The 16,458-nt window shown below is 44.7% G+C and overlaps 1 protein-coding gene across 1 annotated transcript in view; it reads right to left on the reverse strand.

Moving 5' to 3' along the window:
- Window positions 1–16,458, reverse strand: part of Galnt17 (polypeptide N-acetylgalactosaminyltransferase 17) — a 462,159-nt gene that overhangs the window by 96,788 nt on the left and 348,913 nt on the right. The window lies entirely within an intron of this gene.

A 16,458-nucleotide genomic window follows, 5' to 3' on the forward strand; every position in this document is an offset into this window, starting at 1 on the left:
ATCTTCAATGTTAACTTGACTAGGTTTGGAATCACTTAGGAGACACACCTATGGGTGTGCTTCTGAGGGTGTTTCTGGAGACCTTTAACTGAAGGGGAAAGGGCCTGTCCTCCACAAGTGGAGGATGCCACTACCCTATGTTCTGGACCAATAAAAAGGAGAGGGCAAGGTGAGCACCAGCAGTCATCTCTGTCCTGATTCCTGATTGGATACAGTGTGACCAGCATACTCCCATGGACATGATGGATCACATATTCCAAACCCTTCCTTTTTAAAGTTGCTTTTGTCCAATATTTGGTCACAGAACTGGGAAAAATAACAAGCATAGAGTCTCAAATCTAAAAAAAAAAAAAATCCAAACGATCCATGTTCTGTCTAGAGACACAATGGATCAGGAAGCTGGTGACTGAAGGATGGAGAAGAACCAGAGAGTAAAATCCCAATGTCCATGGGTATCTGAAACATCTTCCTTGTAGAACAGTTATCTATTCTGGGAGCCTCTTCACCAGGACAAGACTAAGAAAAGACAGCTGTCCAGACAGGTGTGAGTCCTGCCTACACAGGAAAGCCCCAGGTAGGAGACCAGACATCTAGTAGCCTGGCCTCTCTGTCTGTTCATGAGATAGAGCCTGAGTAGTTCATCAGAACTCAGAAGCAAGGGCTGTGAAGTTGATCCTGAGCCATGAGATCACTGTTGGTATCCTGTGACAAGCTTGTGGTTGGAATCTGCCACAGTGTCAAGGAGTCAAGTAACAGAGACTGTGGAAAGGAGAAGATGAAAAAAACCCTAGAATGAGACCCCAAGATACAGGATCTCTTTGAAACAAATGCAAACACAGGGCTCTGGGGGTACCTAGCAATGCAGGTACCCCCAACAGGTGGTATTCTTAGCAGAACAGTGTGACTAACCAGTAAATAATGTGGAGACTTAGTAGTTAAACGGTAAAAAGTCAAGCTCAACGTAGTAGCATATACCTTCAATCCTTGCAGAAGGGAGGTAAAGACAAAAAGGCTAGCCTGGGCTACAGAATGAGTTCAAGGCAGCCTTCACTGTGTCTTGAGTTCAAGGCCAGCCTGAGCTACATTACAAGTTTTAGGTCAACCTGGGCCACATAGTGAGTTCAAGGCTACCATGGGCTACATGGTGAACTCAAGGCCAGTCTAGGGCATCTCATATGTATAAGACCTGTCTGGCTTACTAGATGAGTTTAGCCTCAGCTACACAGTTCAAATCTAGCAGAGACTACTTTAATGAGTTTAGGCTGGACCAGCCAGCATTGCTGGTAAGTTCAGGGGATGACTGATTCTGAGACCATCTGACTGGACTTAAAATAATCAATTATCCTTTGCCTGGGAGAAACATTTCCTTGGCAAGAAGCTGCTTCTTGCCACAATGGGACCTGCTGTGCCTGGTGGCAGGTGAGCAAGCCCCATCCTCACCATTGGTGAACCAAGAACAACGTGTAGCCTCACTTCCACTGTAGGAATCCATGCCATCTGTCCAGCCATGTGAGCTGTAGTCAATAACACTCTGGGGATGATGTGATCCTTGAATGTGTGCTTACAGCCTCATTTTTCAAATCCAACCACAATTACCACTATTAGCACAAACATTCCAACTCAAAATCATTCAAAAATGATAATCGTATTAAGGGAATCTGCCAATGCCCTAATAGCTCCATTACAGAGGAGAGGAACAAAAAGTAAAAACAATCACTTGATTGTTGTTATTTCACAAAATATGTGCACCACACACATGACCATTCCAGCTGAGAGGGGGGGAGGGGAAGGGCAGGGAAGGGCAGGGCAGGGCAGGGAAGGGCAGGGCAGGGCAGGGCAGGGCAGGGCAGGGCAGGGCAGGGCAGGGCAGGGCAGGGCAGGGCAGGGCAGGGCAGGGCAGGGCAGGGAAGGGAAGGGAAGGGAAGGGAAGGGAAGGGAAGGGAAGGGAAGGGAAGGGAAGGGAAGGGAAGGGAAGGGAAGGGAGACAGAGTCAGTCCAGGAATGGGTGGTAGCCATGAGAATTCCCATTCAGAGGTACAAAGCTTTCTGTTTGATTACATCTTCTATGGTTTGAATTGAAAATAGTCATACAAGCTATTTGGGTGGACCTTTAGGGGTAGGGGCAAGTTGAAGGAAGTAGGTCACTAAAGGGTTGGGGTTTTGACACTCATACTCCTGACCCTGCTCCCAGCCTCTGATTCTTGGTCCCCTATAATGTAAGAGGTCTCCATTACAAACATCCATCATGAACTCCTCTGTGTTTTTCCAGCCATTACCAAAGGGAGGAAACCTTCTAAGACACGGGTAAAAGGATTATCTTTAACCCAAATGGATAATATTGATTATTGACTTGAAGCAATTTGGAATCTCTTAGAAACCAACCTCTGGTCAAGTCCATGAGGGAATTTCTAGATTAACTTGTTTGAGGTGGGAAGACCCACCCTGAATCTAGGTGTCACCATCTCATAAGCTGGGGGTCTGGACTAAATATGAATGCAATGTTACTAGTTCCAGTTTTTTGCTGCATTGACTTCCAGACCATGATAGACTGTATCCATTCAAACTATGAGACAAAAATAAAACTTTCCCTCTGTTAGTTGCCTTTGTCTGGTATTTTGTCCCAGCAGTTAGATGAGCAAGTAGTACATACCTACAATACATGGCTGGAGGAGACTGCTTGGTAAAGTACCTGCCTAGAATCTCCCAGTATGTGCTGATGTGACTCAGCAGTAGAGCACTTGTCTAGAATCCCCCAGTGAGGGGCTGGGGGCATGGCTCAGTGGTAGAGCCCCTGCCTAGAATCCCCCAGTGAGGGGCTGGGGGCGTGGCTCAGTGGTAGAGCACCTGCCTAGAATCCCCCAGTGAGGGGCTGGGGGTGTGGCTCAGTGGTAGAGCCCCTGCCTAGAGTCCCCCAGGGAGGGGCTGGGGGCGTGGCTCAGTGGTAGAGCACCTGCCTAGAATCCCCCAGTGAGGGGCTGGGGGTGTGGCTCAGTGGTAGAGCACCTGCCTAGAATCCCCCAGTGAGGGGCTAGGGATACGGCTCAGTGGTCGAGCCCCTGCCTAGAATCCCCCATTGTAGAGTTGTGGGAGTGTCTCAGCAGTAGAGCTCCTTTTTAGAATCACCCAATGAGGTGCTGGGGTGTGATCCAATGATAGAACACCTGCCTAGAATCCCAAAGTGAGGGGTCTAGATGCGTGGCTTAGTGATAGCACACTTTATTCAAACATATACAAGGTCCTGTTTTCTATCTACAGCATCACAAAGCCAATCAACAGTATCCTCACAGATGTCTTAGCATTAGCTTCAGCATTCCTTACTCTCAGAGAATAGTAAGCCCCAGTTCTTTCATTGGCTTGTGCTTTCATCCCTCTGCTTATAGGGTTTATACCCCTGGATTCAACCAGCTATCACCCGAAAATACTTGAAATCAAAACTGCGCCTGTGTTGAACATGTGTGAATTTGTCTTCTCATTCTTATTCCCTAACATTATAATGCAAACTTGCACATTGACATTATGTGGAGGTTTTCAGTGTTGCAGTGATATAGGTTTTATGGGAACATCACCTTGTTTACCTAAGAGACTTGAGCATATTGGATTTGGCTAACTATGGTGGGGTCCTAGGACCAACCCTCCATCCACAGAACTTAGCAACAATTCTGTCAGTCTCTTTGGCAATAGGCATCTTGGGTGAGAACATCCTGCATATTACAGTGCACTCTGTGATGCTGCCGTGCTCTGTGGACTCTTTTATGTGCTTCCCCATAAAAAGAGTAGGGCCCATGAGGGGGATGCTGCCTTTTAGCTCCAGGAGTTGTATACTGAGAAGAATAGTAGACAGAACAGGAGTGGGGTGATGGGGAGAACTTTCTGTAGTGGCTCAGCCAAGCTAAGTCCTTTACTGGAACCCTTTTGGAGATTCATAATCCTCAAAGTGGTACTACTTTAGAGACATTATTAAGCCCATTTCCTGTCAGAGGAACTGACACTCAGAGACTGGGCTGAGCTAGCTTTCCATTGCTATCACAAAACACCTGAGCTAGTTCATTTATAAAGAAAAAAAGGTTTATTTTGGCTTGAAACACGATTAAGTAGTTCCATTGTGGTGGTGGCGGTGGTGGTGTCGTTGTTATCAGAGGACAACTTTCAGGAGTCAGTTTCCTCTTTCCACTGTGTGACTCCCTAGGATTAAACAAGGTTGTCTATCAGCCTTGCTGTCTAGTGCTTTTGTCTGCTGAGCCTCTTGGCCAGACAGCATAGTTGCAATGCCTTTAAGCTTCAACAGGGGTGCTAGATAACAAGAGCAGAGTACATGCTGAAGAGAAAAACTGCCTACTGGCCAGAGGGCAGAAAGAGCTAAAAAGGAAGAAACTATCCCGCTCCTCCTTCATCCTAACAACCTAAGATTCTCCCAGCAGCAGCAGTCCCGCCCCCTCTGTGCGTGCGCGTGCTCACACACGTGTGTGCAGGTGTACACATGCATGAGGCGGTCAGAGGATGACGGCAGTTGTCATTCCTCAGGTGCTATCTTTGTTGGGAGACAGCATCTCTCACTGACTTGGAACTGCACAAGTAGGCTACAGCTAGACCCAGAGATCACTTGTCTCAGCCTCCCAAGGGTGCACCACCATGCCTGGCACTTAGAAAATATTTTAAGACATTTTTTTAAATGTGTCTTTTGTGAGTATTTTGTTTACATGTATGTCTGTGTACCACATGTGTACCTGATGCACACAGAGGAGGGAGTCAGAGTCTCTCAAACTGTAGTTACAGATGGTTGTTAGCTACCCTGTGGGTATTGGGAAATGAACCCTGGTTCTCTGTAACAGCAGTAGGCGTTCTTAGCTGATGACATCTCTCCAGCCCCAGGGTATAACATTTTTATGTGTGTTCTCAAGGGGATTCCTATCCTCATGATTCAAGGGTAAGTATTTGACTAAGTCAGCCATCTTCCCAGAGCCCATTTCTCTTCTTCTTTTTATTTTTTTTAAATATATTTTTATTCTTTTTTTTTATGTATACAATTGTTTTCTCCATGTGTATGTTTGTACACCACGTTTGTGCCTGGTGCCTCTGGAAACCAGAGAGAGCATTGGATTCCATGAAACTGGAATTATAAATGGTTCCAACCTGTCTTGTGAGCACTGAGAACTGAATTGAACTGAAGGGCTTCTGCAAGAACAGCAAGTGCTCTTAACCAATGAAACATCTCTCTAGCCCCTCACCTTGTTTTTTTTTTTTTTTTTTTTTTTTGAGACAGAGCCTCTCTCTAGCTTAGAGCTTACCAAGCAGGCCAAGCTGGTCAGCCAGTGAGCCCAAGAGATCTTCCAATCTCTACCTTCCCAGTCCTGGGTTTACAAGTGTGTGCTATCATACCTGCCATATTACATGGGTCATGGGAATTGAACTCAGGTCCTTAAGCTTGCATGGAAAATACCCAACTGACTATCCTGGTTATTCTAAATGGCAACTTCCATGACTGCTGGCTGAGCCATCTCTCCAGTCCCCAGAGTTCCCTTCTTAAATGCCCCACTACCTCCCATCACCACCTCCCTGGGCAGCTGGGTCTCAGGGACTATTACAGGCCCAAGCTGCAGTGGAGGTAATAAGAGTTGACCAAGCATCTACCCAGTGGTGACAGATTCTTCCCCACTCCTCAGTATCTTACTGCTTCCCAACCAGATAAGCTAATACCAACAGCAGCTAAGCGTGTGCCTGGTGTGTGGACCAAGAGGTCCTATTCTGAAGCTTCCTTGGGAACCTGCTGCCGCTAAACACTAAAAATATAATTTGGAGAAAGGAGCTGGCAGGCTTGGAGAGTCGTAGCTTGCACAGGGGAGTCGTTTAATACTCAGAGTTCCTTTTGTCCGTGATACACAGATAAATTCCAAAAGGGTTAGTACCCCTGCCTTTAAAAAAAAAAATCACACTCCGAATCCAGCACACACCTATCTCAGAGATAGGACCCAAAGGCCAGAGATTCATGGTTCAAAGGAGGGAGCGTCTTTTTGTGTTTGTTGCTGGGGAGATAAGTCATCCTGAAACAACTTCCTTCCAACCAACCAGGGAAAGTGGGCTTCCTGGGTATTAAGAGGCTGTGTTTGTGGAGGATAAAGGAAAGGCTCATCTCCTGTCTCTTCCTGTGTGATTTTTCACAGATTAAAAAAAAAAGTCGCCAGTGGGAATTGAAGTCTTCAATTTCCAACACCCGTTTCCTTGGCTGACTGATTTTCTTCTCAGGCTTGTTCCATCGAAACAAAGACCATCTCCGATCTCTCCGGTGAGATGGTGAGATGTTTCCTCTGAGCCAGTTTCTCAGCATAACACATTTGTTCTTTGCTAATCACATTTGATTTAGTCTTTGAGGAAGCGATTTGCAGAGAGGTCTTTGAAGAGTATTTCTGTAAAAGCGCGGTGATCTGTTAAGCCATTATCAGCCAGCAACACTTCACAGAGTGTTTTCTCTCTCTCTCTCTCTCTCTCTCTCTCTCTCTCTCTCTCTCTCTCTCTCTCTCTCTCTCTGTGTGTGTGTGTGTGTGTGCGCGCGCGTGTGTTGCCTGTAGAATCCAGCAACCAGCATCATATCCCATGGAGCTAGAGATATAGGTGGCTGTGAGAGGCCTTCTGTGGGTGCTGGGAACTGAAATTGGATTCTCTGGCAGAGCAGTTTTAACCTCAGTACCATCTCTCCATCACCATCTCTCCAGCCTGGGACATATTTTTTTTTTGAAGTGTGTATTTAGTTAACTTGTGAGATGAGACAGAGCTGGATAAATGTTTTGGAAAAAAATAAAAGATAGATATATGATAGGTATCAGTAAATTGTGTTGTCTGTTTGTGTCTAGCCAGAGAGCTATGAGGTGTATGTGTGTGTGTGTGTGTGTGTGTGTGTGTGTGTGCATATGTGTGTGTAGACCAGAGGTAGACATTGATATTTTTTCCTTCATCACTCTCTACCTTACTTTGACAGAGTCTCTTACTGAACCTGGAGCTTGCCAAGTCCACCAGGCTAACTGTCCAGTGAGCTTCAGGGACCCACTTGTCTCTGCCTGGTGTCATCATGCCACCACACCTGGTTTTTTTTTATGTAGGTTATGATATTGTGCCAGTTACTGATCAACTGATGGATGGATCTTGGTCAACTTAACACAGGCTGGAAGGCATCCAGAAAGAGGGAACCTCAACTGAGATAATGCCTCTCTATCAGACTGACCTGTGGGCAAGTCTGTGGAGCATTTCTTGATTAATGATTGACTTGGGAGAGCCCAGCCCACTGTGGGCAGTGCCACCCCTAAGTAGGTGGTCCTGGCTGCATAAGAAAGCAAGCTGAGGGGCTGGAAAGATGGCTTAGCAGCTGAGATCATATGTTGCTCTTGCAAATGACCTAGGCTTGGTTCCTAGTATCCACATGATAGTTCACAGCTAACCATGGCTCGAGTTTCAGGGTACCCTCCAATGCTCTCTTATGACCTCTGTGAGCAACAGACATGCATGTGGTATAATACATATAGGCAGGCAAAACAACCATTCATATAAAATAAATAAATATATCTTGGAGAAAAGAAGAAGAGGAGAAGAAGGGGAAGGGGAGGAGAAAGGGGAAGGGAAAGGAAAAGAAGAAGAAGAGGAGGAAGAAGAAGAAGAGGAAGAGGAAGAAGAGGAGGAAGGAAGGAAGGAAAAAAAGAAGGAGGAGAAGAAATCTGAACGAGTTATGCGGAGCAAGCCAGTGAGCAGTGTTCCCTCATGGATTCTGCTGCAGTTTCTGCTTTGAGCTCCTGTCTCAATTCCCAACAGTTACATAGTGTAGCCTGAGAGCTGTAAGCTAAAATGAACCCTTCCTTTCCACGTTGCTTCTGGTCATGGCATTTATCACTGCAATAGAAAGCAGACTAGGCTTGGTTTGAACTTGGGCTCTCACGCTTGTGTGGCAAGACCTTTACCAGCTAAGCCATCTTCCCATTCCTGGGCTGAATCTTTTTACAGATGAATATTCATCACTGATGTCTTAATGGGAACAAAAAAATATTGAACCTTACTGGAACAAAAAAAATGTATCTATTGTAGTCATCAGTTTTACCATAACTGAATTCTAACACATGGCAGAAATTGACGAGGGCATTTTAATTTGACTTCTAGTTTCAGGGAGGTCACCTCATGGCTACTTGGCCACATGTGCTTAGGATAAACAGCACAATGGTGGAGGTGTATGGGAGATAACAATGTTCATATCATGGTGAACAGGAAGAGGAGAGAGTAGAAATGAAGGGCCCCAAGACAACATATAACCTCTTAGGACATGCCTCGTCATGCTAGGCCCCAACTCACTATAGTTTCTAGAACCTTCCAAACTAGGCCCACCAGCAGTGGCTTATGCATCCAATGTCTGAGCCTGTGGGGCATATTTTCTTTTCTTTTTAAAAAGATTTATCTATCTATCTATCTATCTATCTATCTATCTATCTATCTATTTTTATGTATGTGAGTACATTGTAGCTGTACAGTTTGCTATGCCACTCACTCTGGTCAATTTCACTCACTCAATCCCTGCTCGCTCTGGCCCAAACAAAGACTTATTGATTATTATACATAAGTACACTGTAGCTGACTTCAGATGCACCAGAAGAGGGCATCAGATCTCAATACGGGTGGTTGTGAACCACCATGTGGTTGCTGGGATTTGAACTCAAGACCTTTGGAAGAGCAGTCAGTATTCTTACCCACTGAGCCATCTCACCAGCCCAATATTTTATTTTTGAACCTTAACAGGCCCCCCAACAGGAACCAATTCTTCTCATTAGAAGTGTCTGTGAAAAGTACATTTTTTTCCCATGCCACTCCCTTCTTTTTTCGTGCTGCAGGGTCATGTAACCAGGATATTCAATCTGACCACTGGCCTATAGCAATGGATCCAGCCAACTTGTTGAAACTGGGAGCCCAAATAAACCTTTGCTCTTCTAAGTTGGTTTCCTTGGATGTTTTCGTCACAGTGACAAGAAGCAACTAACTCAACCACAAATTCAGCTCCAAGCTTACTCATATCTCCTACAAGTAGAGTCACTGAAGTCACCTGAAGCATCTAAAAGATGTTTTTAAAAGAAGTACAGGTGAGACTCAGGAGATGGCTCAGTCCGTGAAAGGCTTGTCTTGCAAGCATAGGAACTCGAGTTTCATCTCCAGAGCCTGGGTCAAAAGAAGAAAACAAAACCAAAAAATAAACAACAACAACAACAACAACAACAACAAAACCCAGCTGGTTCTAGTGGCACATGCTTGCAATTCCAGCATCAAGAAGCAGGTAGTTTGAAGCCATGAGAGACTCTGTCTCAATATATATATATGGCATCCGAGGAATGACAACTGAAGTTTACCTCTGCCTTCTATACACATATAAACTCAGCACTCCCTTCCAGACACCACACACATTCACAAACACACACACACACCCCACAAGAGAGAGAGAGAGAGAGAGAGAGAGAGAGAGAGAGAGAGAGAGAGAGAGAGAGAGAGTTGCAATTATTCAACCATTAAGGCCCACTTGGTAAAGTCTTCAGCAAATAGCACAAACCTTACAAACCTTTAGATATTTCTCAGCATCAGCTCACTGTGCACCCAAGGATAATAAGACAGGAACAATTGTATTCAGAATCTGAATAGGGTCCACGTTAGGCCTCGGCTCAGATGGCCTTGCTCATGTCCTTATAAGAAAGCGTCTTTGAGTAGAATGTTACAACAGCTATTTTGAAAGCAGTGTGTGGGCTTTTCTCTCCTGCATTTGCCTTGCCATCTGGAGGCAGTCACAACCTTGAGAAGGTGGGGACGTCAGAGCTGGGATGGAAGGAATTGAAGGAGATTGTCTGTTGTGACTACAAAGCCAACACTTGAGTCTAATTTTTAAAAACAGCAATCTCAATAGGGTTTCAAGTGCATGAGCCAGGCGCCAGAGAGAGAAAAAAATTCTAAATCCCCCCAAATCCTCTTTAAAGATCAAAGATGACGACCAAGTAAATGCCCAGGAAGGGGCTATGGCCCTTTCTAAGTTAAGGCACAGGAAGGGGCTATGACCCTGCAGTGGGTGTCAATGCTGGCTTAACTTAGGATAACATGGGAAGCTTGGGTAATTGCTATTGTTTGAATGGGAAGCTTGGGTAATTTCTATTGTTTGAATGTATGTATATTTGTGTGTGGGGTACATACATGTACACAGTTGCATATACATATGTGTGTGTATGTGTATTATATGTGCATGTGTATGGAGAGTAGAGAACATTGTGTGTCACTCCTTAGAAGTGCTATCTCTTTTGAGACCATGTTTTTCACTTGCCTGGAACTCAACAAGTTTGCCAGGCTGACTAGCCAGTAAGCTTCAGGAATCTACCCATCTCTACTTCCTTAGATCTGGGATTATAAGTATGTCCCACCTTGCCTGGCTTTTTATGGGTTCTGGGGATTGAATTTGGAACCTATGCTTGCATGGTGTCCTGGTTAGCTTTAATTGTCAACTTGATACACCCTAGAGTCATTTGAGAAGAGAGCCTCAACTGAAGAGTTGCCTAGATCAGATTGGCCTGTAGACATGTCTGTAGGGGGTTGTCTTGATTATTAATTGATATAGGGAGACCTAGCCCACTGTAGGTGGTCCCATTCCCTAGGAAGTGGTCCTGAGCTATATAAGAAAGCTAGCTAAGTATGAGCCAGGGAGCAAGACAACAAACAGCCTTCCTCTGTGTTTTCTGCTGTACTTCTCTGGCTAGAAGTGAGTTCCTTGATCTGAGGCAATGACATGAAGATTATCAGGCAGTGCTACCTTCAAGTTCCTGCTTGAGGACTTGCCCCAATTTCGTTCAACAATGGACTATGACCTGGAATTGTAAGCTGGAATAAACGTTGCTCCTCTGTGCTGCTTTTGTTCAAGATGTCTTCTTGCAGCAGCGGAATGAAACCAGAATGCACAGCAAGCACTTTATCAACTCAACCATGTCCCCAGCCTGTGAAAAGCTTCAAAAGTCACTTGTACCCAGACACTCTGCTCCGATGACTCCACCTTCAGATTCAATCTACAGTACAAGCATGGCTAAGAAGCTCAAGTCTAGGACCTAACATGAAGTTTTTTCTTCTTGGCGTGGGAAGCAAGATGCTCTCATCTTGCTAAACTCTTACTAAACTCTGCTGCTCAAATTGGCAATAACAGAAAGGGGAGAATAGTCCTGCAAATAGGCTAAAGGACAGGCAGGTAGGAGAGGCCATCCTTTGCACTATGCCTTCTGGGAGAGGGCAGAAGTCTTAACCCAGACAGTGGGGCATGAACGGTAGACTGATGGCGTTCAGGCAGAGAGTGGATCTTAAATAGTGTTCCTAGTGCCCAAAGGCAGAACAATGTTCTGGATGTACAAGGAAGCCTGAAGTTTCTGCATACCCTTGGGGGAAGGGTTGAGATGATAAACTCAACAGGGTTGTAAGAAGAATCAAGAAACTGGAGGAAGACATGGGAAAGTGTCAATATGTTCGCAACAAGAGATCAGCTATGAAGAGAGGAGACACACAATTCTCAATAACTGCAGGAATAGGGCTAAAAAGATGACTCAGCAGTTAAGAGTGTATGCTAATCTTTTAGAGGTTCTGATCCCAGCACGCACACCAGGTGACTCACAACCGCCTGTGATTCCAGACTTGGGTGATCTGATGCCCTCTATGGGTACTGCACTCCCATGCTCAAACCCTCCACACAGACTCATAACTAATGAGACAAAACTTTAAGGAAAGAGTAACCAGAAGTGCAAGACTTGATGTCAACTACTGGAAGCCAGGAAGATCCTGGAAGGAGGACCTGCGGTTAAGAAACAGCTCCTATGGGTGTGAGGCAGTTTGGGGCTCCCCTGGCTTCTCTGTGATCTGTATTGAAGATGGGAAGGAAGAGATGGGGAGCTTTGAGGCAGAAAAACAGTGCTTACAGAGAACACCGTGTTGAAATCCTGAATGAACAGAACAGTTTCTCCTGAAATGAAATGATCATGCTTCTAATTGGAAGAAATGGGGGCCACCTTGAAACAACTAGATAACTTTTCTGCTTTGTCATGAGGGAAATGAGAGCTTGAGAGCATGCTAAATCTAGATATGAAGAAATAGAGTTACTGCTCTCTCTCTCTCTCTCTCTCTCTCTCTCTCTCTCTCTCTCTCTCTACACACACACACACACACACACACACACACACATATATATCAGGATTGAAAGTGAAATTGCTTCAGAGAAAGAATGATGGATTACGGCACTCACAGAAAGCAAGGGGGCAAGGGCACAGGAGTCATGAGAGGGCAGGTGTAGCTTAAGGGGTGGAAGACCTGCTTGCTTAGTATGCTCAAAGCCCTGAGTTTATTACTAGAGCAAAAGGGAGGGAAGGAGGGAGGAAGGGAGGGAGAGAGGGAGAGGGAGGAAGATATGGAGGGAGGGAAAGAGGGAAGAAGGGAAGGAAGGAAAGAGATGGGAAGATGGGAGGAAGAGAAAGAGAGAAGGAAATGGATAAAAGAAACATAAAATCAAGTTTGGGGGGCCTAGGGTTTTGGGGGGCTCTGTAGAGTGCTTGTGTGGCATGCTCATAGCCCTAGGATCTACCCCCAGCACCACACAGCATGGATGTAGTGACAGATGCCTGTCATCTCAGCACTGTTGGGAACCTGAAGGTAGGAGGCATAGAAGTTGAAGCTCATCCTAGGCTATATAGTGAATTTGGACCCTGAACATTTCTCCAGAGAAATAATTTGTCAGTGTGGTGTGTAAGTCTGAATATTCTTCAGGCTTTAGAGCTATAAGCTCTACTGCTCTAGGAGGGGCCAGGGAAACAGCCCAGCTCATACGAGCATGAGAACCTGAGATTGGACCCTAGCACCCACGTAAAAAGTCAGGTACAGTGGGGTGCTCCTGTAGCCCTACTGTGAGTGTGTTAAAGACAGGGTTCATTGGTCAGTCTGGGTGATGCTGACCTCTGATCTCAGTTTCTGAGAGGTTTTAGTTCATCACATGGGAGAAAATGTGGTGGTAGGAGGCGCTCCACCCATGTAGGTGGGAACAACAGGGGGAGCAAGCTTATTCACATGGTGGTGGACAGGAAGCAAAGCTAAACAGAACAGGAAGGCAGGTATAATCTGTTCAGGCTGTCCCTATTGGTTTACTTTTAACTTGGCCCCATCTTATAAAGTCTACTATGAGAAGAACAAGGCCAATCACACAATGATCCTGTCAAAAACTACCAAAGGGATTCCAGAGGCCCTCTGAAAAAGATGGATATGTTCATTGCCCTAACTGTGGTGATGGGTTCCCAGATGCATATATGTCAAGATCGCCAAATTATATAGATCAAACATGGCGTTCACTGCGCACCAACTAATCTCACTAATCTCTTGTTCTATTTTCCTTTCTACTGCTGTGACAAAAATACTCTGACTAAAAGCAACTTAGGAGAGGAAAGATGATTCCATTTATACTTCCAAGTCATAGCCCATCACTGAGGAAAGTCAGGGCAGGAACTGAAGCAGTTTCTTAAAGCAGAGATCGTGGAGGAACTTTGCTTCTTGGCTCATTCTTAGGCTCAGGTTTAGCTAGCTTCCTTATAAGACTAGGACCACCTGACTAGGGAATGTTGCTGCCCACAGTGGGCTGGGACCGCCTGCATCAGTTAGGACTAAAGAGCCACCATAACATGCCCAAAGGCCAACCTGATGTGGGTAATCTCTTAATTGAGACTCTCTTTTCAGGTGACCCCACGCTGTGTTAGGCTGTGTTATGTTGAGCTCTAAAGGTAGCTAGGCCAGACCTCAATACAGACGATTTCTCTAAAGAAAGTAGTTAAGCTTATGATCTTATATTTACTACACAGTTTCTGATATTGATGGTAGAACACACCAACTAGTCCATTTTCTTGCCATTTTCAGCGACTGCCATGCTTCCAAAGCACACCTGTTTTATCTATTGCTTTGTGTAGACGGCAGCAGAGTTAACCCCTTTAAGGATGCTCAAGAGACAGGGCTGGAGAGATGGCTCGGCAGTGAAGAGCACTGACTGCTCTTCCAGTACCCACGCTGGGCAGCTCACAACTCCAACTCCAAAAGATCTGATGCCTTCTTGTGGCCTACATAGCCACTGTACCCATATACACAGACACACACACACACACACACACACATAGCACAACAAATAATTACCAATAAAATGAACAAGAGAAGGGCTAAGAAGATGCTTGATTCTAAGTTACTGAAAAAAATCATGGGGAAGGCTGGACCACAGGTTAGCTGGTGATGGCTGGGCCATGACCACAAGGCAAACTCTATGAAACTCCTGTGCAAGAGAACCCAAGATAAGGTTGTGATTATTTCCACTTGTGGGTGGAGGCAGGCAATGATGCATCTCAACTGCTCAAGGAGAACAATGATGAAGGATGCTTTTGGTCTTGAGAACAAAAGTTTTCAGAAAAAAAAATGGCATCTTCCAGTAGGCCTTCTGCAAAGGCCAATTAACTTCCTTAGAACTGTGGTTCTCAACCTCTCAGCCATGACCCCTTTAGGGGTCAAATGAACCTTTCACCAGGGGTCACCTATCAGATATTCTACATATCAGATATTTACACAACAGTTCATATGAGTAGCAAAATTACAGTTACGAAGTAGCAATGAAAATAATTTTCCAGTTGGCTGTTCACAGCATGAGGAACTGTATTAAAGAGTCGCAGCATTAGGAAGGTTGAGAACCACTGTCCTAGAACATCAACCATTATGAGGAGGTTGGGATGTTAGAGATCCAGAGGCTAGTAACAATTTATCTTGGGCTCTCTTTACCCATCCCTCCTAAACAGCTATTTTTCATCCTCATTTCTATCTAATATCTTTTAAAATTTTGGGCCAAAATTTTTTTTTTAAATGTAGTAACAGACCATTCTCTTCCACCAACCAAAAGGCTAACAGCCTGATGTCAGGAACAGATTTCCCTGCCTTGGCTATCAGATGTTTCTAGTAATCTAGACTATTTGAAAAATGTCTTAATTGGGGCTGGAGAGGTGGCTTAAGAGCACTGGCTGACTTTTCAAAGGTCCTGAGTTCAACACCCAAAACGCAAATGGTGACTCACAACTGTCTATATATGTAGTCTCAAGAAATCTGATGTCTTCTTCTGGTGTGCAGATACACAAGCAGACAAAATATTCATATACATAAAATAAATAAATGAATATTTTCAAAAAGAAAAGTGTCTTAATTAATGACCTTTTCTACCATAAAGACCTCATGAGCGCTCTATTACCACTTTGAAACATAGAGTATGGGGTTAATGTAAGTCTGTGTTCCCAGACTGTGGTCTTCTATATTGGACTCCAGCATAAACTCCCTCTTCCTCTGGGAGGTAAGAGCTGTTTGCACACTGACAGTTGGTAGGAATTTTGGCCTCTTCTGCTCTTCTCTCAACCAAATCAATTCACAGACTATCAGCCACCCCCTCAAACCTTAAGAAGCCATTATATGCTTCTTTGTTTGAGGAACAGGGAAAACAATAACATCACCCACTACTGTATATGGCTCATAGCCTACTGTTTAGAAAAGACTAGAAAATGGGTAATCAACTCCATTACATGAGATAGCACTTACTGTGTTTCATCATTATCGTTAGAAAATTGCTTCCACTACCAATGAAAATACAATGTCTGTCCTTCCTCTTTCCTCTCTAGCTTTCTTTTCTGTTTCTGGCTGAAGCCATGAGTCCATGCTAAGTTTGGGACAGAATTTAAGAAAAAGCCAAAAAGGAAAAAAGTAAATGAAACTCTCAGAGACCATGGCTGTAGTTCAATGGTAGAGTTCCTGCCAGGCACACACATGGCTCTGGGTTCTATCCTTGGTAGCCCCCCCCCCCCAAATATATCCATGACACAAGTTCTCAGCTTTTCTGCTGTTTAAATATAGATGAGTCCTGGTTTGGTGAGATGGCTCCTGGGGTAAAGTGTTTACTAAGCAAGTCTAGTGACCTGAGTTCGATCCCCAGGTTCCACTGAAAGTTGAAGGAGAGATCAAATCTATAAAGGTGTCCTCTGACCTCCACACATGGAGCATGGTACACATACCTGCATACACATACCCTGTACATACACACAACACACATACACACACACACACACACGCATGCACATACACTATTAGTTAACTATAAAGAATTAAAAAAACCAGGCCTGGCGTGGTGGCGCACGCCTTTAATCCCAGCACTTGGGAGGCAGAGACAGGCGGATTTCTGAGTTTGAGGCCAGCCTGGTCTACAAAGTGAGTGCCAGGACAGCCAAGGCTACACAGAGAAACCCTGTCTCGAAAAACCAAAAAAAAAAAAAAAAAAAAAGAATTAAAAAAACCATGCAGATTCACCCAAATGTATATCAAGCCTCTTAATCATGGTCTCGTATTTGGGTGTGTAACTGAATATGGAAAGACCAAATA

The sequence above is a fragment of the Mus caroli genome, unplaced genomic scaffold, assembly GCF_978045245.1.
Source record: "Mus caroli unplaced genomic scaffold, Mus_caroli_1 scaffold_4, whole genome shotgun sequence".
Lineage (NCBI taxonomy): Eukaryota > Metazoa > Chordata > Mammalia > Rodentia > Muridae > Mus > Mus caroli.